This window comes from Lissotriton vulgaris, chromosome 9 (genome assembly GCF_964263255.1).
Source record: "Lissotriton vulgaris chromosome 9, aLisVul1.2, whole genome shotgun sequence".
Classification (NCBI taxonomy): Eukaryota; Metazoa; Chordata; class Amphibia; order Caudata; family Salamandridae; genus Lissotriton; species Lissotriton vulgaris.
In genome coordinates, this window is record NC_141697.1 from 646,721,562 (window position 1) to 646,744,613 (window position 23,052).

Sequence of the window (23,052 nt, forward strand, 5' to 3'; positions counted from 1 at the left end):
TACAACTTGGTTCTCCTTTTTACCAGCAAGGGGCGGTAGTACTACTGATCTTGTTCCGTTGATACTTAAGACAGGTACTGCTTTTCTGTAAGAAGGCCCAAATTCCTTCTTCACCGCTATTTTTTCTCTGACCAGATCCCCAATCTTTGGAATGCAGACAGGTCTTGCTGGGACAGGTGGTGTGTCTTCAGTGGTTTTTGGCTGTTGTTTTAACTTTATGTTGCTCAGGCCTTTTCTTGTTTCATTTAAGTCCTATAAAACAGCCAAACGATCTTTGATGTCAAAGTCTTTATTTTCATCTTTTACCACTGAAGCCTGACTATCAAGGTCCTGAACATACATTCTAGTTCCGAACAATAGTTCGTACGGGCTGAAACCTTTTAGAGAATTTCTTGGCAAATTATTAAGACTACGTTGGACACTTGTTAAATGTTTGACCCACCCATCACCCAAACCTACTACCTTTGTTGTTATAGATTGCTTTATGTCTCGGTTTTTTCTTTCCACTACACTGTTTCCCTCAGGGTGAAATGGACAAGAGAATCGCAATCCAATGCCCATGCTGGTCATGGCCTCCTTATAAGCTCAAGAGCTAAAAGCAGGACCCTGGTCAGAATGAAGCATGGCAATTGCGTATGTGCCGATAAAGACTCGCAGATCTTTTATAACAGTTTTGGCGTCAGCCGAGCGCTGGGGCCACATTTTTAAAGTGAATGTAGTCTTAAACATTTAATAGGATGCTGGATTGCATGTGTAGATAGCTCTATGCTACACTCATACAAGGCCATGGCATTACTCCACTTGACTCATTACTGCGATCTCTGTCGCAGTCCGGGCAGTTCTTTACATATTTATAGTGGTGCAGGCTCATCCCCGGCCACCAGTATACTGCTTGTAATTCAGTCAGAGATTCCTTCATCTGTTTGTGCCTTGGACTTTCACCCATGTGTGCGTCTGCTATTAGTAACTTTCTCCGGTTCGTGTTTGGAATTACCCTATCCCCCACTCCAGGGATTCGAGCAAAAGGAACGGAGTTTGCATCAATTACGTATGCATAATTGAGTGGATAGTTCACGGGTAGTGCTGCACAGTCGCCTTTTAAGGACGTTTTTACTGCCAGCATGGTTTCCCCGTCTATGTATTTTCCTGAACACTTTTTTGTGGCTACGGAAGCCGGTTTAGTCGCTTCCGCTGTGGCTGTATTAGCCAATGAATTCCCTGCAACGTGAACGCCATCACGTTGATGACTCAGAGTGTGTATCACGTGAGTCTTTTGTAGTTCTTTCTGTAAAAGAACTACTTGTTTCCAAAGCATCTTATGCTTGATTGTGGCACCTGTGTCATCTTTGTAATCATTTTGAACCCAGTTCTGCAAATCATTGTTGTAAGAATTGACGCAAAAATGCGAATCGCACACGATTAGTGTCGTGAATTCACGTTCGGCATTTTCAAGCGCCATCTTTAAAGATCTGATTTCAGCTCGCTGAGCCGAACATTTTCTCAGTGATTCAGTTTTTGTTATTTTCGGTCTGAATTTACCGCAGAGCCAGCGACCTTTACCAATCGCGCAGGCTGCATCGTAGGATTTATTTTCTACATTGTAATGTTGTACAAATCTGTCTGTATAGATTATACAGGAGTACTGTTGGAGAGGGAGAATTTCGATTGGCAGAGGATATTCTTTTTCATAATTTAAATCTTTCAGTTTCTTCATGTGCGGGGCGAAATAGTATTTCACGTCTTCTGCAGCAATAGAATTTTCCCACTGTATCCATTTCGAATCCAGTGATACTGTAGGCAGGTTTACTGGGCTAAATAGTGCCTCGAAGGCGGATTCCGCTGTGAGAACAGTGATCCTTTTACCTTGTGCTAATTCTCTTTCTTTCGCTATAGCAGTTTGCACTGCCTGCACAGTATTTTCTGTGAGACTGAATGTTTTTTCTGCTTGTGTGTACAAATGAGATTTGTAAGCTATTGGTACCGTTTCTCCCTCATTAGAGGTCAGGTACGTGAATCTGCATCTTCCTGGGATGACTCAGATTACAAGGTTGCGTGTGTTGTCACGTGTTTCTAATTTTGTTTTTGCTAACATGTCTGTTTGTAGTGATCTCAAAATTTCTGTGTGTTTTTGAGTCCAATTGATTGGTTTAAAATCAGGTTTAATTAATTTGTAGAGAGGTTTAATCCTCTCTGCATAGTTTAGTATGTAAGTTCTTCCGAAATTCAGGAAGCCTAGAATCGATTGTAAGTTCTTCAGCGTTTTTGGTGCTTGGAGTACAGCGCACTTCTTTAAGAAGTTGTCCGCCAGGCTTTTTCCTTCACTTGATAATTCGTAACCTAAAAATAGTACTGTTAGATGGGCAATTCGAGACTTTTTAAAGTTGAATTTGTAACCCTCTGCTGCGAACCCAAGTATTATGGTGTTCACCCTTTTCAAGTGAGTATCCAAGTCGTCAACTGTGAGATAGATGTCATCGACATATGATAATGCCTCATCATCATATATTTGTAGTAACTCTGTTACTCTGGCTGAAAATAATCCCGGGCTATTCTTGAACCCCTGTGGGAGCCTACAGAAATTTTTCTGTGACCCCATTATTGAGAAAGCGGTCAAGAACCCATTAGATATGTCTAATGTTGTTTTGTATTTTTTCCGAATTATGTTATTCATCAGTGCCACACTATGCGAGTTCTGTACCGCAAAGGTTTTGCAACACGAGTTAAGGTGTCTGTAGTCCAGGACTAGACGATATGAATCGTCTGGTTTGGAGACAGGAAACAAAGGATTGTTCATTTGAGAGGTGCATGTTTCAATCACCCCCTGGTATTCAAGTTGATCTAAAATCTCCCTGACCTGTTTTTTAGCTTCTTGCTTAATTGGATACTGCCTTTGTGCAGTAGGTTGATTTTTTAACTGGATTTTGTGAGGAGGAGAGTCCTCGTCCCATCCTACATGATTTTTATATTATGCTGGTGCCTGGGCTACTGCCCATTTCCTTGCATATATATATTTAGTGTGAATTGGAATGTTATTTGAGAAGGCAGGCATAATAATTTCTTCGCCACGAGGGCACTCCCTGACAAACTCCGGGGGCCAATCTTTCTCAGCTAACAGGATGTCATAGCCTTTTGAGAGATTATCCCAAAATAGACCCCTTATTTTCCTAGTCTTATCTCCCTCTATACGCAGTGTTATTTCGTATATCTTATGAGGTTCGCTAACTCTGGTGTCTGCAGTTTCTACCTGAATGTATTCATTCGTGTCCACTGTCTCCAGATGACTCATCAGGATCTTGCGAGCTATGCTGATTTCTGCTGCACTGTCTAGCATTGTCTGTGCCCACTCTCCGTTTTTCAGCTGTGCCCTCAGTATTCTCAGCATGTTTGATTACTCTAATACTGGCTACCTTCTTTCTTGGAAATTGTAACTTTTTACTTTGAGCAGGTTCCTTGTCTTTGGACTTGATGTGCTCTCCTGGGTCTGACCGTCCTCTTCTTTCTGATTTCTGCGAAAAAGATCGAGAGGGACGTGTATCAATACTTTGATATCTATCAGGCTTTTTCAAGTTATCCCTATTTCTAAGGTTGTATCTTTTTTCAGAGTGCTCCCTCTGGGGAGACTGGTGTTCTCGAGTCGGAGTTCTTTCCCTCCGTCGAGGAGACCTTCCTCTGGGCTGGAAAACTTTTTCTTTGGGAGTGGACTGTTGATTTCCGTCCCAATTTTTCTTTGGAGTATTTTGATTATTTTTAATAAACAATTTTTCAGGATTTTCGAGTAGTTGGGGTTTTACTGGTTTCCCACCTAAACTATCTCTTCCTAGATCCTCATAGCATTTTTCTATGATTCTGGCGAGCTCAATTGGTTGATCTGTTATATTTGTTTCTTTCAATTTCTGGCGGCTCGCCACAGATGCTGCTTCTCCTTTTATATTGGCTAGTAATATAGCTGAGACCTGCTTGAAGTCTTTCAGTAATTTCATACCAAGAGTTAAAGCAGGTTCTGGACCGTATTCATTCTGAATTTGTTTTAGCACATCTGGTATTACCGCCATGGACGGAACACCATGTGTTTTTGTGTAAATGGAAGCAAAGACTGTACCCCAAGTGTCACAGTCCTCCATGTGTGGTGCGACCCCCATTGGAAGGCAGATGGTCAGAATTCTGTGTTTCTCAATAGGGGTAGTATTCGGGAATACTGCCTCTATTTGAGTAATTTTCTGTGCTAACCAGAAGGAGATTTGTTCCCGTTTTATGGGTGTTTTACCAAGACATGATTGTATGTTCTGTGGTGTAATTTTATTTGTGTTCCCCTGATGAGGGGTCAGCTGTGGAATATTAACAGCTGTTTGGACTGTTGCAGTCCGCATTACATATTGGACTAACTGTCTATGTATTTTAATCAGTAATTTTAGCTGTGCTAAAAGTTCTTCTTTTGACATTTTTGTCCGGATGTGGTGTATAGCTGGCTAGAACCGGCAACGTTGCTCCTGGTCTACCTAGTGGACCGAGCCTGGTAATGTGATCATTGTGTTTTAGGGCGCCTTTAAACCAGAGCAGGTGCTCTTGGTATTTTAATGGGATTTCAATCTCCTCGAAAGGAGCGTATTCATCCGGTGGATCCTCTATTTTGTAATAGAAGAATTTGTGTGTTGTAGCGTTTGCCGCTGGAAAGTTTATCCATGAATAGAATACCTCTGTCTGCCGATATTCGTGTGCCTCTATCACGAAAATGACGGTACCACCTCGTGAGGTCAGTCCATTTTCTATAAGTTTTAACGTTATAGATTTTCTTAAGTTTGCCGGGATGATAATTGCACCCGGTTCATTAATTCCTGTAACATCGGCGTCCCGTTGATTCGCATCTACTGCGGCTTCAGCAGTCCCGTTGTTTTCTACTGACATTGTATTAATGAAAGTTTTGCAGAGCAGGTCTCCAAGGAGACAAAGATTAGGTGCACAATATTTTGGAACACTGTATCCTTCAACGTTGAATAAACCAGAAACTCTACATAGGAATCTCTTCCTACTAAGTTCAGGCGGATTTTAACCTTTCACCCACTCCAGACGTCTATTGGAGTATTTACGGGAAAAAGGGTCTGTGTGAAAAAGCACGACTGAGTTACTCTAACGTCTTGCGTTAGTTTTATCGCCTTACCAAACGTTGGGCGCCATGTAGTGTAGTTCCTATTTTCCCTATAGGCCCTGCGCATTGAAATAACATAAACAGCAGTGTAGACGTAGGAGTGTGGTCTTCTAGGTCTCTACTGACTATGTTAGACTTAATTGGGTTTGTACCAGCTAGCTCAGAGGTCACTGGAAACTTTCTTGACTGAATAGGAAGTGATCAGCTTCCCTGGCTCAGACAAGAAGGGATTCAGTTTTCCAACAACCGCATTAACATGACAACTTTGCTCCTCAGAATAAGAGTCAATCTCTAGAGTCGTGTGAAACAATAGACAGCTATTTCACTCAGTCAGTTGTGCAGAATTACTTTCACCAGTATGCAGAGAATAGAGAGACGGGCGTTTTCAATAAAAAGGTATTATTTATTGAACAGTCTTTCTTCTCATGCAAGAGAAATGAATTGCCACATTTGCAAGACTTGTTATTATAAAAAGTGCGTACAGTAAAAGGAGTATCACGAAATAATACTGTAAAAGTATGGATATGGTTTCTAAGCCATAAGATGGCTAAAATGAATAAAATATATGCATTCATATATACATTTGGCTAACGTACTCAACTGGTGCTTCTAACTATGCCTACCCCAGTGTACCTGACCTAAGCCTAATACGTGGGAGGGAGTAAGTAAGTAACAGTTTAAGTTAAGTTTGTTTTGCCAAGGGTTTGCTTCAAGAATTCTCTCTAAGGGTTTAGTCAGCACCATACCTCTGGAATAGAATGTTGGAGGTCTGGTATCTCCTCTCAGGACTCGATATCCCAGTCACCCGCAAGGGTAGGCTGGAAACGCCGGAGCTGGATTTTCTCGGCAGGAGAAAAGACAGCGTCTTTCTCAGCGCGTCAAGGAGGAGGGGCAGCGTCCGTGGGCTTCTCGCATCTGCTGGGCTTTCTGCAAGGGACAGCTGTTCTGCTCCTGTATTCACCACCACCGTCGTGTTTGCTTAAGGCAACGTCGGTATTATTTATACCTGAAAGGTGCCGAGTTTGACGTAAGTTTTTGGACATAAGACGTCAATAAAGATGTCACTAAGAACTGGTCGTTCTTACAGTGCTCGTTAGAGTTCTATTACTAATCAAAACAAAGCAAGCGGGGCTTTCCCAGGTTGCTGGAGGTTTGAGCTGTCGAAAGAACTTGGTGTGTTATCTAGGAATCTAAGGAAGTGGCTTCTGCTGTGTCATGTACTGTAATGAGCTGCAGAGACGAGTTACTGAAATATGGCTCTGATCGTTTATGCCATTATAGGGATATCTATTGATTATAGCTGTATAGGGCCATGAGGTCATGATATTGATTGGGGTCCTAGATAGAACACAACAATTCCTATTGCTACATCTCAATAGCGCAATTCTGATATCAACTCCACAACGTTCCCCTTTGGAGAGAACCATATTTAAAAAACAGAGGTCTTAAAAACTTCATTTGATTTGCAGAATAAAAAACACAGTCCATTAATATATGCAGCAAGTAACATTTTACATTCAAGGGGCAGAGACAGAGGCCACTATTATCTTGGACCCCGGCCCTGTTTGGGCGGGATGAGTAGAATGGGTTACATCCCACCCTGGCCCTTAATATTTAATTTTGCAACCCTGGATCTGGTAGCTGCAACAAATAGGGATAGACTGTATCCTGACCTAGAGTAGGAAGTGACACACTGATAGATTGTTTCTTGCTCAGGTAAAATAAGTTGTTGGATTCGGACACCAAGGCAACTGACTCTTTTAAAACCTGCTTGCCTGGGAAGGGGTGCCAGGATGTAATTGTCCCACTATCTGTGCTGAGTTGAGCTTTGACCTGGTTTCTGCCAGTCACCGTCCTTTTATTTTATTTTTTTAATTATTTTTATTTTTATTTAGTTCAAGAGACATAGACCAAAAAAAGATGCAACTGCAGCAAAGAACAAAATACATATAAGTACATTTCAAAAATACCATATTTCCTTTACGTCAATCAGTGCTGTGCAGCTAATTTAAATCAATCACAAAAGAAAAATAGACAGACATTGGTTATATGGGCATGAAATTAGGCAGATTTAAGAACAGATAGCTAAGATCCTTCGGTTTTCTATGATCATAAATCCCAGAATGCCGCGGAAGTGTCTAAAATAGAGAGTGATAATACAACCACAGGTATATATACACTACACACAACTTAATCATAAAATTAATCACAGGATTTAATATACAAACAGAAAAAACATAATTAGGCGTTGCCTCTGAGTTCATTCTTCCAAGGCAAGTTGAGCCGCCCAGGCAATTAATGGCCCCCAGATCCTTTTCCCTTTAATCCTACTCTTTCTACCTCTCCAATAATAGAGTGCTTTTTCTAAATTGAATAAGTGCAGGAAACGACGTTTACACTGCTGAAAAGTCGGGGCAGAAGGGTCTAGCCAGGTTGAAGCGACAGAGTCTGAATACTGACCATGCTATAAACATAATCTCATCCCCGATTTTCCCGTCTTGTTCAGTAACACCTAATAGCATGAGCTGCGGTGACAGCAGGACATCTTTTTTCAGTACATACTGCAAAAAGCCAAGTATTTCTCGACCAATAGGCTCAACATTTGAGCATGGAGCGAAAAAATAAACCAGATCTGCACCGTGTGTCTTGCTCCTGAAGCACTGAGTCCCTTCCACTCATCCTCACTTCGCTATTTTTGTGGGTGTGATGTACAGGTCGAAGAGGGTTTTAAACTGTTGTGCGCGCAAGTTTTCAGAACATAATATTGAGTTGCCCATCTCCAATAATTCCAAGAAGCGAGAGTCCTGCACCCCTAGCTTGTCATTCCATTTCTGCCCCGGCTTATCCATATCGTCAGACATCCCTTCCACCAAACAGTTATACAGTTGTGAGATCGAAGTGCCAGAGGACCTTATTAATAATTCGATCAGGGATACCTTTTAAAGGCCAGCAGCTCTGCCTGATTTTTTAAGAAGAAAGTCCCTTAATTGCAAAAATTTGAAGAAATCCAGATGACCGATGTTAAATCTTTCCCTGACTGTTTCGCAAGATGCTAGATGGTCCTCTGCCGAAAGATCCGCTATCCTGTAAAAAACCCTTTTTCCCACTTTGCCAAGCAATCATCCTGTGGAACCTTTGGTAGTTGATCATTACCAACCAAGGGGGTATATCTACTAAACCTACCCATCCCAAGTTTTTTCCGGACGCCTGCCCAATTGCGGAATTCAGCAATCAGAGTCTTGAACCGTGTTCTTTTAAAATAACTTGGTTCATAGATCTTTAAGAGGCATCCATTGTGAAGTAGTGTGGCTCACTGGTTAGAGGCGGCAGACCCGAGAGCAGAGGACGGCCCGGGACCAGGGTTCGAATCCCGGCACGGCAGGTTTCTGGACCAGGGTCAGCGGACTCGATAATTCTCTCGCCTCGGTGCCCACTCTGATCAGCGATCACACTCGGCAACTCTGGGCATTAGCTTGCCTCATCTTCACTAACGGCCCCACCAGACCGCTGGGGATGCCTGGTCTCACCCTGGAGATACCCATTAAGGGACCATCTCTCAGGGAAGCCAGGAAGGGTTTCGCAGCGGTCGAAGCGCCTTGGGACCCTACGGGTAAGTAGTGCGCTATATAAATGCCAATACATTTACATACATTTACAATACATCCATTAGCGCGTGATCCAATCCGCATCTCGTAAATTGATGGGATAAAACCTGGACCATATTCTTCCCTTCGCCTGATTCCAAAGAGGGGCCAATAGTATAGCAGAGATGCGACAAGGAAATATAATTTAAAGTTAGGAAGCGCCAACCCGTCTCTGTCCCTCTGGAGGGACAATAATACATTTGATCTTCTGGTTCTGCTATATGACCAAATGAATCTCGCCTCCTCTCCCTCTATTAGCCTAAACCAATCATGTGTATTTCCAAAGGGATCGTACGAAAAATATACAGTAATTTAGGTAAAATCATAATTTCAATCAGATTACATCTACCAATAATAGACAGCTTTAAATTATCCCATCGCCGCATATCATTCTTAATTTTCCCCGTTATAGGAGCCAGGTTTAGATCTACGATGTCCTCCACCTTAGCCGTGATGCGCATTCCTAAATGAACTGCTTCCGCCACAGTCCTACTGTCAGAGAAAGTGTTAAATCTAATTGTCAAGATCGGAGTCTTTGCCTTGTTCAAGGAAAAACCTGAGTGTGTCCAAACATTTTCTGCAATGGTTTCAACCGGGAGCAATGCCCTGCCAGGATAAGCAGTGATTATTGCCACGTCATCAGCATATGCCAATAATTTCATATCCCTGCCATGCAGATTTTTAGGGACAATGTCTGGAGATACCTCCAGCCGTCTGAGGAAAGGATCTATATATTGCGCGAATAGCAGGGAGATGAGGGACACCCCTGTCACCCTCCTTTTAAATCGTGCACAACGAGGTAAAGACACAGCATGAACATTTGAGATCAAAAGGAGTTACAAATGGACACCTTAGTGTCTGATTCTACAGAGTGAAACTGGAAGACCTGGATTAATCGCTGCTTCGCTGCTTAACACAACTGTGCGCTTTTAGTCAAAGACTTTATTTCACCTAATCTCCTTTTTCTTCACCATCACAATGGGTCAACTCATAATCTCGAGGGTTGACATTTCCGCAGAAGACCCCCTCCACACGGCTCGTAAACTGCCCAGTCGGGTTAAAATATAGGGCTGATCGCACTCTATTGAAAAATATAGGAATGTTCACCATCTGGGTGAATGATGTGTGAAACACTAACTATCTGGTGGAAAAATCGGAAGAGACCAAACCGATGAAAAGTATAGGAAACGGCGCCATCCGGTGGATAACATGGAGAACATCGCTATCTGGATGAATGTATGCGATTAAGCATGATCAACTAGTAATACAAATGATTAAAAAAAAGAAACCTTGTGTAAAGGCAATTTCACTTTTGGAGTGCTCCCCTCCTCCTTTTATTGAAGGAGGCCTCTTTGTACTTCACTATAGGTTTATATAAGTGAACCATATGCAACTACTCCCACACCTAGCTTTTCAACTCTGTACCTCCACGCCCACACGGATGTGCAAGCCCCCCATTCACCCAACCCCCCCCCCCCCGCCCACCTCAGCGCCTTGATACCCTAACGGGTGAGTAGCCGTGCTATTTAAGCTCCTGCTTAATTGATTGAAGTGTAGAAGCAACCAGTAAAGTTTACATTAGTTGTAGAAATAATTATTTTGTTGTAGCCTGTTTGGGGAGAGGATGTATCCTTATGGCTAAAGCTGCTGACTTTGGAGCTGGGGAGCCACGTTGGAGTCTCTGCGTCAGCTCAGCATCCTGTGATTCTGGGCAAAAAAGATAATCTCCCCATGCCTACCAAAAAATGAATGTGTCCTTGTGTGATGTAAGTGCTGCTGATGTAAAGCGCTCCAATACCTTTGGGTCGAGTTTGCGCTATATAAATCTGAGGAAAAAAACCTTATTTTCAGATAGGCACAACTTATAATATCCAGATTTAATATATGTTTTTCTGCAGAGCAGAGGGTTAAGTAGAGTCTGGGATTCATAAGCCTTTCCCCATGGCATCTTTATCCATGTGAAGAGCAGGAGCCATGTGCAGGACAGCTACTCAGGAGAGCGAAGACACAGAAAATGGCTGGCACGCTGTTATTTTTTGGCATAATTAGAAACTACAGAAGGGGTATTGTGGCATCCTGAGATGCCTGTTGCCAGGTGTTTTAGAATGCTATGATGTCTTGCATGATGCTCTGAACTCTGTGCTGGCAGTTGAAGCTTGCTGTTAAGAGGTCTGAGCTGGATGGGATCCATATGAGGAATAAAAACCATTTTTGACTCACCAAAAACTACTTTCGAGAGTCATTCTTACAGATATATTGTAAGAAATGTTCTATTTAAGAGGAAGCAACTAGATGCTCTGCCAAGCAACGCCTCCACTGATCCACATGGGAGGTGCTGCATTCCTTCAGTGTAATATACTGATCATCTATATTGTAGAACAGTAGTCTCTCTCTCCTTCGTGTAACACAGGGTATGCAAGGAGCTGTCTCTGCTGTATTCATTCCTCTTAGTTAAGAGTTGAGACTGTAGGATGCAGTGGCTCTCTGAATAGCTGAGGTTACCTGATGCGGGCAAGTTGGAATGGAAGCCACTGTGGATTGACGGCAACTCAACTGCAGCTCGAACTGCATTCAAGTTACAAATAAGGGGCATATTATGAAGAATGGTGTTAAACTTATCACCGGTTTAGCAGCAGAAAACTGCAGTTAAAGCGGCAATAATGGGCTTGATAATATGCCATGGAGAATTCCAATAGAAGTATTTGGTAAAGGTCTATAGTCAAGTGACAACACAAATGTAATAACCACAATAATTTAATAACCAACATTTACTAACAGATGAACTCACCACTCACAAGAAAATAGATGTTCTTTTGTATACATTTATTTTATCCTAAGGATTTATATTTTCATTTTTTTTATTTTTTTAAGATATATTCCTTGTATACAGATATGTATTTTTCATCAAATTCTTGATAGTGTATAAATATTAAAATCCATTGAAAGACAGACATAACAAAACACGTGATAATGCAATATGGCAAGATAGGTCACAACGCGCGTTTCGGCTGGCTAGCCTTCTTCAGGTGGCCATATATTGCACTAAATACAGTTGCAGAAAAAACTAAACGTCCTTTATGGGCTGGAGTATAGGATAAATATCTTGGGGGATATTATTACGTCCACACGACTTTTACATGATTGGTTAAGGTTATATAATCCTTTGAAGGTATTTCCTCTTCATTCACAAAATTTGATACTTAATGATCAGCTTTATATAGGTACCATTTTATGGCCTGTACGCTGGGTTGGATATTAAGAGAGTGGTCATCCAGAGCGGGGTCAGCTATGCAACAGAGGTAACCGGAACGTATGGATACATTTGTAGATATATGCCTGATGGGCTCATACAGCTAGCTTCCGAGAGTCAGAAGTCTTAGACTGTGTATAATTCTTGTAGTCGTGGTTTCAAAAGAAAAACGCATGATATGGCTCTCGTAAGTGTGGCGGTCAGCGTGGAAGGGCGTCTTCCAATAGAAGCCCAGGTTCACACCAGAACATGGACTTCTATTGGACTTCTCAAGGGCATAGTATCAAGCCCATTATAGCCATTCTTGATAATATGCTCCTCAGTGAGGCACTCTGTAATGCCAGAAATACATCCTTTTTTAAAAAGACTGTGCTTTGGCTCCAAAAGCTTCCTCATTAAAGCTTTTGAGAAGTTTCATGATCATTAAGGTTGCTTCACCAGTCTGATGCATCATGATGAAGCCAAGGACCTGTTGAATTATTGTGGCTTTCTTACAAGCTCTGCAATATGTTTTAATGCTCTGAAATATAGCAACTGCATTGCTTAAGGAACATTTCCTTTTTTAGTTCTTTTTATTGCTATGAAAAGTCCGATATGATCATAAACAAATTTGACCAACAAGTTCATATAATGGGCCAGGGCTTAACCCATATTTAGAACACATAATTATTATGACTCAAATGTACAGGATGGTAAATAAATAGAAACAGAAAAAAGACAGAAAGAAAAGGAGAGGAAAAAAAATAGAAAAATAAACAGATGGGTATATAACTGCGCATCACAGCACATCAGATCGGTAATAAGCAGTGGAGGATCCTCGACTGTGGCTTGGGGGCGTTGCCTCTCTGCTTTCTCGCAATGCGAGAAGCAGAAACATAAAATGATAAAACTACCATTTTATGTTTCTGCTACTCGCACTGCGAGAAAGCAGAAGTGCCTGGTTGGGGCGGATGAGCGGTCCTGCTCGAGGGCAGTGGGGAGGTGCATGGCCACTATTGTGGGCCCTGACTGTTTGATGCACACTCTCTCTTTTTTTCTATGTAGGAAGCATGTAGACTACATAGAGAAAATGGCCTTCCTACAGGCGCCAGACTGGGCGCCGTCCACACCAATCACAACGCTACCATTGCAGCGTTGTGATTGTTTAGGGGAGGAGAGGGAGGCTGCCTAGCTAAACCGCAGACCCGGCCAGTAGCAGCAGGAGCTGAGGCTGCGGAGCGTGACCCGGGATAGGGTCAGTTTAAAAAACATTTTTATTACAATCCCGAGCCGCTCCCTCCCCCGCGAACCCCCCCAGCATGTCATGCCGGCCGTGACTGGGCCTGGCGCACATTCTTCTCCTCAAAGTCTGTCTGGGACAGGCCGGTTCCCGCACTGCTGCCTCAATGGGGTATCATCTGCAGGGCTGTGCATTTTAAGGGGCTACAGGTTTGAAGCAAAGTTCTTCAGGACAAAGCCTAGGTAGGATACAAAAAAAACCTGACCTTTTATTGTACTACATGAACAGAGAAGACACTCACCATTCTCAAATTGCACTCAGACATGAAGCGAGAATTGTTATGCTTTGAAAAATTCTTTTACCCTTTTTATGTCTGCAATAATTGCCGGTAAACTTTTACAGGTTTGACCTGCACCAGCGGCTCGCCGCAGCCTAATAGCCACGGGCCCTTATGCACGCAAGGAAACAATGCCCCGTCTAGCCACATTTTAGTACCAAAAGCTAACCATTAATGGGGTCCAAAGAAGTCGCCTCACACCTCCACCTCCTCGGTGCCACTGCTGCACTATTTATAGCTATATATATACCCTGAATTAGTCTCCCTGGGTCCTGAATATTGGGGAGTAAGGAGTGTTGCTAGAGTTCCACCTCGACTCCCACCTCGTATTTGCATACGCCAGCTAATCCATTAGTACTGCAGATAGTCTTTTTAAGGAAAAAACAAACACATCCATAATAATATAAGGCCCTGAGTACAAGGTGGAGGGATAATCTGAACCCCTGGTAAACCAATGTTTGCGCCGAAATAGGAATTCCGAGTAATGCATTAAATACACCCCCACTCCACCACCAACTTAGAAATTTCGACAGGTCACTGACAATGATCAACTCACTCTACATCTTATTTTATTTTCAATAGAACCTTTGTACTAGTTTTGACGCTTTTGCTGCAGCGCCTCTTCATAGGATGTATTTCTACTTTGAAAGTACCGATTTTCCTCGTCCCCCAAAACGAAGAAAATGTCCTCATGACTTTCTCATCCAGTATGAATCTCTTGGGTATATGTACAATGAAGTGGCAGAGCAAGTCGTTAGCCTCCTTGGCTTAACGACACGCTCCACCACTTCGGAAAGGTAAGGCTGCACCATATTTACAAGAATGTGGTGCAGCCTTGCGTTTTCCCCTACAATGGTGCTAAGGTTAACAACTTAGCGCCAATGCAGGCACCCCTGCACCAGAGTGCAAGGGTGTCTCTGTACAGGGGAGGATTGTTATGTGTATGAAGGTGTTCCTTTCTGCACATAAACAATCCTAAAATGCCATTTTGTAACTTTCATTTGTGCTGCTTCGTGCAGCACACATTAAAGTTACAAAAAGGCATTTTTTTTAAAGGTTTGGTTATGTACAAGAAGGTACACCTTCCTGTACATAAAAAAAGCAAAAACGAGGAGAAATAATTAATTTCTCCTCGCTTTGCCAACTTAAGACCAAGATTTGCCTGGTCTTAATTTTGGGGCTGCCTCATGTGTACGCCACCCTTGTACATAGGGTGCAGCGTCAAATACAATGGGTGTTGCGGTGGAACGCCCACCACAACACCCACTGCACGCCCCTTTCAAGCTAACCATAGCATGAAAGGGTGCCTTATGTACAAGGCAGTGTTAAGCCACGTTAAGCCAATAAAAAGGACATTCCCGTGGTGATAGGGGCTTGTACATATGCCCCTCTGGTCTTTAGACTTTAACTATCCCTTAATGGGATGAATAACCAAGCTCTCCCAGAATGATTTAAGACCACATACCCTGTTGATGCTGTAAGTGTGCATTACATATTAATGGTTTCTTTTAACAGGCATCATACAACTGCATGGTGTTTGATTATTTGGAATCTTATGTGCATGCTGTGTATGATGACATCTTGCTTCACCACATTTTCCTTTGGTGTGTATGAAGTAGCGCGCCCACTTCGGAAGGTACTTTGATGCAGATTCCCGGTATGTTTAGAAATGTCTGTTTTGCCTTTTTTTAGGTGTCCTTTCTAAAATAGAACGATGACAACTCTAAGTACCGTCTGCTACCTATTTTGGACTTGACCACGTCGGATTTGAGATCTACAGGGTTGAAACGACAACGATTCATATCCGATGGATTTATATTATTTCATGGCTGTATATTAGACAGTTGCTCTTTTTTAAAACTGGTGCCATATCTGTGCCTATGTTATGGTATATCCCGCTCATACTGAGCACGTTCCCAACACAGGTTGAACATATATTTACCTTTAGCCAAATTATTTTGTTTTCTTGTTTTTTGCAGATTCATATAACTACGTTTTCTTTTGTGTTATTTTAATTGGGCACCTTTGGTAATAATTACAGTACGTGATAAGCATAGAACAGCAACAGCACACACATTTCAATTTTTATTGACACTGTTTTATTATAATATGGATTGATGTCACAATTTCTAAAATGTCATTGTTTGATCATAAATATTCTTTCTAAATACATTTGTGAACATACCTGCTTCTGATACCTTGGCTCTTGATTCCTCATCTTGCCAGGAAAAATATTGGAGAGGGCACAAAAAGCGGCGTGAGAAGCGTAGTTTCCGGTGCTTTCATTAGCTTTGAATAACTATTTATGTTATAAGGTGGAATCCTTTTTATTAGCATATTCAGCAAGTGCATAGTTGCAATAATTTCTAGAAAACACAATCAAAAATCATAATGAAATACGGTATTATGAAAGAACATACCAGAAGTTATAACTAAAGTAAGCAGGAGCATGCACGGAAAGACTTCCTAGGTTTCAGTGCCCATACATAACACATTCCGCAAATGGGATTCCCACTGCCTCTAAATTGGCCCACACACCCTCGCCGACGGCAGAAGCCTTAACATGGCAATAAAGGGTTTACGCTCCTGGCTGTGCAGACAACGCGTGCGTGGACGCGAAAGGGTTAATAGAGTGCGCGCCGCTCGTCCACCTCAGGCGAATACAATCAACACACAACAGTGTCCCAGACACCTTACGAGAGCAACTGCGCCCAGGAGGAGATGGCCACCTTCATTTGTTTACTGATTTAGGGCACAACAACACAGCGTGGATTCGTGAGCACCCAACCTTATCAGTAATGCGCACTTGCCTGCCTTCTGCATTAAAAGAAGTTGCAAGGTCTACAAAAGTTATCCCACACTTTCCAGTGGAAAAGCCTGAAGAGCAGTGGAAGACGTATGCAGGGTATTGGCGCCCTAACGTTGTCAGGTGCTTTGTAAATATACTAACAATCCATAAGAATTACAAATACACCTTCACTTGTGGAAGAATAGCACACAGATGAACAGAGCACAAGGTAGGCCGGCGTCTGATACGCATCCAATTAGACTGACAGTGTTGCCAGTCACTGTCTTTGTTAGAACAGATTAATTGCTTTATCAACCTTCCTATTTTCTTAAATTTGCATGAAAATGCACTATTTGTCCACTCTTTTTTCAATGATTTCTAGGTGGGAGAACCCCCCCCCCCCCCCTGAACTCCCTGTAGGTTGTTCGGGCTCGCTTGCTACACTCGCTCGCTGCAGTGCAGTACGACAATTATTTTACACCTCACCACTTTTTTAAATGTCACCAGCCGCCACTGGTAATAACTGTAACATAGCTATCAAGAAACAATCTGAACTGTGCCAGGATCTTAGAGGAAACCAGGCTATTTGTCATATGGATCAAACAAATTGATTCGAAGTACTAAAATTAGCATTCATTTATTGGATCCCAGCTGAACCTAGCCCAAATACTTTCACATTTTTTGATAGACAGAGGCCCCCTGAGGTTCCGTGACCATTGTAAGTGGTGTTCTCGACTCGCACGAATATGGTCGAGTCTGGTATCTATGAACCGCAAATGACGAGTTTAGTGGGTGTACGCGTTTTCGCTGTGCTAGCCTAAACCGTTCGTTTGTTTAGTGGGTTTCTACATCCGAGCCCACGGGTTCCATCTTAGATACGGCATCCATTTTGTTTCTTGCCCTCAAGTAGCTAGCGAACGGACGCTGTCCGCTTCGCGACCCTGGGATTCCCAAGACTCTTGCGGAAGACACGTTTCCTTTGAAAGTGTCTTTATGATGAGGGGGATGACACTGTAAGGCAGATGGCCCCGCTCGAGGCTCATCTTGCCGTGCCGCTCTATTGTCTCAGTCGTGCATCTCATTAGGCACGTCCCTTTGATGCCTGTAGCTCGTGTTTCCCGATACCACCCCTTTTACACCCTTTCCGATCTCCCCACTGTTTCTGTCTTCCTCTGCACCTGTTTTCCGTTCCTTCTTCGATCTGTTTACTGCCAATTGGAATGTACTAATGGTGGGAAGATATGTTTTACAGTTGGGAACCAACAAATGTTTCCGCACGTATGTTCCGGGCCCTGAATGCATCAAAGCAATCCCTCTTGGAGATTACGATGGGAACCGAGTTGTAAACCTTTGTGTACAATGTTAACCTATGAGAGAAATGTGTATAAAAGGAGCGACCTGCAGTAGCAATTTGAAGCAGACTCCTCGAACCTACACACGCTGTACTTCTTGTGACTCCTGTGTTCCCTGCAGTAATAAACCTCGAATCTTTGACGCCGAAGGAAGTGTCCTGTGTCTCTGTCATTTGTACGCCGGAACAGGTTACCCACAAAGGTTTCAGGTGTTGTCCCCTGGCACCGCTGGGTCTTAGAATAACCCAGTCCTTCAGTTGGCGCCCAACTGGGGCTGCATCAGTGGTACCGGTCCAAGCCCGACGATCGTGAGGAACTTCGTGTGAAATCTCCGAGGGAAGGTGCACCCGCTTCATCGATCCTGTTGTCGAAACAAGTGGCCCGACGACTTTTCCCGCGAAGATTCCCGCCTCCTGACGGCTGTGACGGACTGCTGCCCTGACTGTAGACCTGTTTTGGCACCTGGCGTAGACCTTGGTACAGCGAGACGATTGACGGGCCTTCCTGGTGACGCCATTGATCTTTGAGTTAAGTATTTGTGGGTCGCTCCCAGAGTCCTTAGTTGTGGTTGCTTAGTTGTTGCATGGTTCCATTGCATTTGTGGTTCTTAGTACTTGGTTCTTTGTTGTGATATTTGACGTCTGCAGTCGCCAAAAACCGAGGGTTTTTGCTCTTTACAGGGACTTGGTAAATTCCGTAACCCTTGAAGTTTGTGAAACTCGGCTAGTGTGCAAGATGCCTGGTCGTAGTACTTTGTTCAGTTGTTTTAGACGTTGTGGTACGGATTCCCGGCTGGAGGACTCGTGTCCGATACCTCCGGTTGGAACTCCAACATATGAGCTCTATAGTAAGCACGGGTTAGGTCCGATTACCTTTAATGAATATTGGATTCGCTATACTAAAAAGGACGGTGTCCTTAGTTGGCCACCTCATGGTAGCTTCGAGACCCCGATATTAGATAACCTTTAGGCTAAATTCTTTAAGAAAAAATCAAGGCCGGCCATGTTTGATGCTTTTCGGTTATAGCGTAAAGAAGCCAAACAGAGAGAAATCAGACTGTTCAAACGTAATCAGAGAGATGGAGTTGCTACAACGGTAAGAAAAGCAGAGCAGTTTCAGCGAGATAAGGAGGAAAAGGAAAAGGAAGTTTTCGATAGATTGCAACGTATGTCTGTAGATAAGTGCTATCCCGCTTTACCGGCGGATACGGATAAAAATTAAGGAAGGTACCGAGGACCCCTTAATGTCTTATCTCATGAAGTCGCCACCTCCGTATGTACAGGGTACCACCGCTCCTGTGGTTCCCCCTGTTCCTGCTCCCCAACCAGTTCCTGTTCCTGTACTTCCAGCTGTCCCTGCTCCTCTACCCGCTTCTGTCCCTACTGCTCCTCCGCTTACACTTCCTCATACTCCTGTTCCTGCTGCTGCTCCTGTTCTACTTACGCCTACCGTTTCTCTGTTTCCGACTCCTCTCTTGTTAATACCTTATGCTATACTTCTCCATCCATTCGACGCCGTACTCCTTTTGTTGCTGCTAACTTTTCCAGTCCCCTTGGACCTATTTCTGAGCCCGCTGATTCAGACGGTCCTCAAAGACGTAGTCAGCTTCCCGGTAATAGGGAACGAGCCGCGCTGTATAATATGGCGATGGCTTGGATGCAATACCCCATTAGGAATCCTCCACGTTCGGTATTGAATACATTTGGTCAATTCAATATACCGACACAAAGATATGTTTTTGAAGAAATGTGCAAGGCTTTACGTGACCAAATATCGGCTGATGCATCTGATGATGTAATGACTGCCTTGACTAATCTACAGCTTCAGTTTTCGAGTGGAATGATAGTAGGTAGCAATGTTCGACGTGCAGTCGAGCAATTGCTGTCCTTTCGTCCTTCTATAATGCCTCGAGCATTGTTTGTAGAAGACATTGAAGGACCGCTAGGAGCACCTGGTCAGTATCCCATGCGCGAGGTTCCTCCAGTGTGGATGCCAGGTGACGCTAATGCCGTTCCTATCGTCCTGCCGCACTTTCAGAGAGTGTGGATCCATCTTCCATGGAAACGATCAGAAGTTTTGCAGGTGAAGCAATCTTTGCCTGACCCTCGCAAAAATCCTGCAGGGTATTATAAAGAATTATCGCAGCTCGTGGATGCTACGATAATGAATCTTGCTGATATTGATATGCTGTTCGGTAATGTTGTTCCGCAACCGGTATGGGCAAAGATTCGTCAAGAAAACCATGCGGCAGAATTAGGTGGTGATTGGGCTGCTCTTATTGCGGCAGATACACGACAAGTCGGTGGGGCTAAACCTGAACAGCTTATTACCGATCTCCCTCAGAGAATCATTACCCTAATGAAAACGCTTATGCCAGCCATGAAAGTAAATTGGGATAAGTTGTCTGCTTGTAAACAGAAGAAGGACGAGAGTGTCTCTGACTTCTTCACGAGATTTGAGGAGGCATTCATCGATCATAGTGGTCAGGATATGGGTACCGAGGGTGGTCAGAGGTTGTTCGTGGACAAGTTTGTCTCCAACTTGTTGCCTGACTTGAGCAACAAGTTGAAAAATTCTGAGAGTGCCTGGGCCGTTTCTACTTCTGCTCAAATATTGGCAACAGCACAATATTATGAGAACAGAGAGAAAGAAGAGAATGATCACGCTGATAAGAAGACGAAAGAACTCAAAACAAAAGTGTTGTTACAGCAAGCGTATCCTCCCCGTTCGAATCAAAACGATTCGCAACAGCGGAATAGGTCACAGTCTCAGTCGAACAGATCGCAATCTCGGAATGATTCCTCTTCTGATAGATCTTCGTTGGGGTACAATCAGTGTGCCTATTGTCGGAACGAGGGTCATCTGAAATTCGATTGTCCGGTTTTGCGTGATTGAAACAGCGGCAATTACTCTAGAGGAGGTCGTAGCGGCCCCCAACAAGCATCACGTGGTAGAGGTCGTGGTGTCCAAACTGATCGTTCCAATAATTCTTCCGATTCCAACAATTGTTTTGATCAACGTGGATCATCACAAAGCAGATCTGCACAGTACAATGTAGACGATTATTATGTTGATCACAATGTCGATGATAGTAATTACTAGGACAGCCATGAACAAAGAGAGGGAGTGGTATCAGTTCCGGTTGATCAGAGAGGGCCTTACGTCGCAGTTGCCACCTCGGGCGTCGTTGAGCCTTTTCTGTTGGACACTGGTGCAGCGAAAAGTTCTATCATGCATTCGAAACTCTCTGGCGCACCTTTGTCTGGCTTAACAAATGTTTCCGTTGGATTCTCTGGCGCCCCTGTTAGCAATCCGGTTTCGTGCCCTTTGCCCCTTACAATTGGGCATCGTGAGCTGAAAGCTCCGTTGATTTTGACCACTGGTTGTGGTGAAAACCTTTTGGGCCTGGATTTGCTAAAACGTCTGTATGCGACTTTGTATTGTTCTCCTGCGGGAGTGAAGCTTACGTTGGGTGAGAGAGTTATCTCTCCGATGTACTTGTCTCTCGATAAGCTTCCACCGGAATTGAGTTCTCTTCCTGCATCTTTGTGGGCAACAGGTCCCAATGACGTGGGCCTGCTTGATATCTCCCCATATGTTGTTCACTTGAAACCTAATGTGGTGCGTTTGCCACGTATTCCCCAGTATCGTATCTCCCTTGATGGTGAACGAGCACTGTTAGCCATCATCTACGATTTGATTGAGAAAGACGTTATCGAGGAGACTCGGGGAAACGTGTGCAATAGCCCTGTACTGCCCATTTTGAAGCGCACTGATCCATCAAAACCCCCTGTTTATCGTTTTGTCATCGATTTACGGGAGGTAAATAAAATTGTGGTTCCTCAGTTCCCTGTGGTGGCTGACATCACGGCACTTCTCACTCTGATTCCAGCTTCCGCATCTTGGTTTTCAGTGATCGATCTGAAGAATGCGTTCTTCAGTATACCGATTGCTGAAGAGAGTAGAGATCTTTTCGGTTTCTCTCTTGGAGGCCGCAGTTTCCGGTTTAAACGTGCTCCTCAGGGCTACTGTGAGAGTCCATCGATATACAGTCAAGCCTTGAAGGGCCAACTTGATGCGTTTGTGTTGCCGGCCGGGGCGGCCTTAATCCAATATGTCGATGACTTATTGGTGGCTGCGGACACTCTGGACATTTGTAGAATTGCTACGGTGTCGTTGTTGCAACATCTCTGTGACTTACATCACAAGGTGTCACCTTCTAAGCTACAATATTGTTGTCAAGAAGTAACCTATCTAGGTCACTTATTGTCAAAGGAGGGAAGAAGGTTGACCCCAGAGAGAATTGCAGCGATTGCTCGAATGACTGTGCCAACAACTCAGAGAGATGTGCGTGCCTTTTTAGGTATCACGTCATACTGCAGGCAATGGATTCCGAATTTTTCATTGCTAGCGAAACCATTGGTGGCTCTTACGTGCAAGGATGTTCCAACTCCTTTGCCATGGACGGAAGAATGTCAGAAAAGTTTTTCTGAACTGCGTGACGCGTTGTGTTCGGCTCCTGTGTTAGGTACCCCTGACTACAGTAAGCCGTTTACACTATACGTTCACGAGAGGGAAGGTTGTGCGTTGAGTGTTTTGACACAACCATTCGGTGGTAAGCAGCGTCCATGCGCATATTTTTCCTCGACCTTGGACCCAGTAGCTAGAGCATTGCCGAGTTGTCTAAGGGCAACAGCGGCAGCTGCGGTGTCCATCCGACAATCTGCAGGATTGGTCATGGATAATATGCTTACGGTGATGGTTCCGCATGCAGTTGACACTCTCTTGAATCGTACCAAAACTCAGCACTTGACGAGTGCAAGGTTGTCTGGGTATGAGCTGACGCTTTTGGCAAGTCATATTCAAATAAAACGCTGTAACGTCCTGAACCCGGAGACTTTGTTACCAATCAGTATGGAATCAGATGAAGTAGCAGCTCACGACTGCTACTTACGAACCGAAGAGGAAACCAAAGGTCGTGTAGACCTGAAAAATACTCCTTTGGAAAATCCCGATGGGACTCTGTATGTGGATGGGTCGTGTTTTAAAGTGCCGAATGGTGATGTAACGACCGCGTATGCTGTGGTAACTTTGAATACTGTTGTGGAAGCTGCGAGATTGAATCAGAATTCTGCTCAGGCTGCAGAGCTGATTGCTTTGACTAGAGCGTGCGTGTTGTCGAAAGGGAAACGGGTGAATGTGTTTACCGACAGCCAATATGCTTTTGGCGTTGCGCATAGTTTTGGACGATTGTGGCGAGAGAGAGGTTTCATGACATCGCATGGCACTAAGATTCAGCATGGACAACTTGTGAATGAT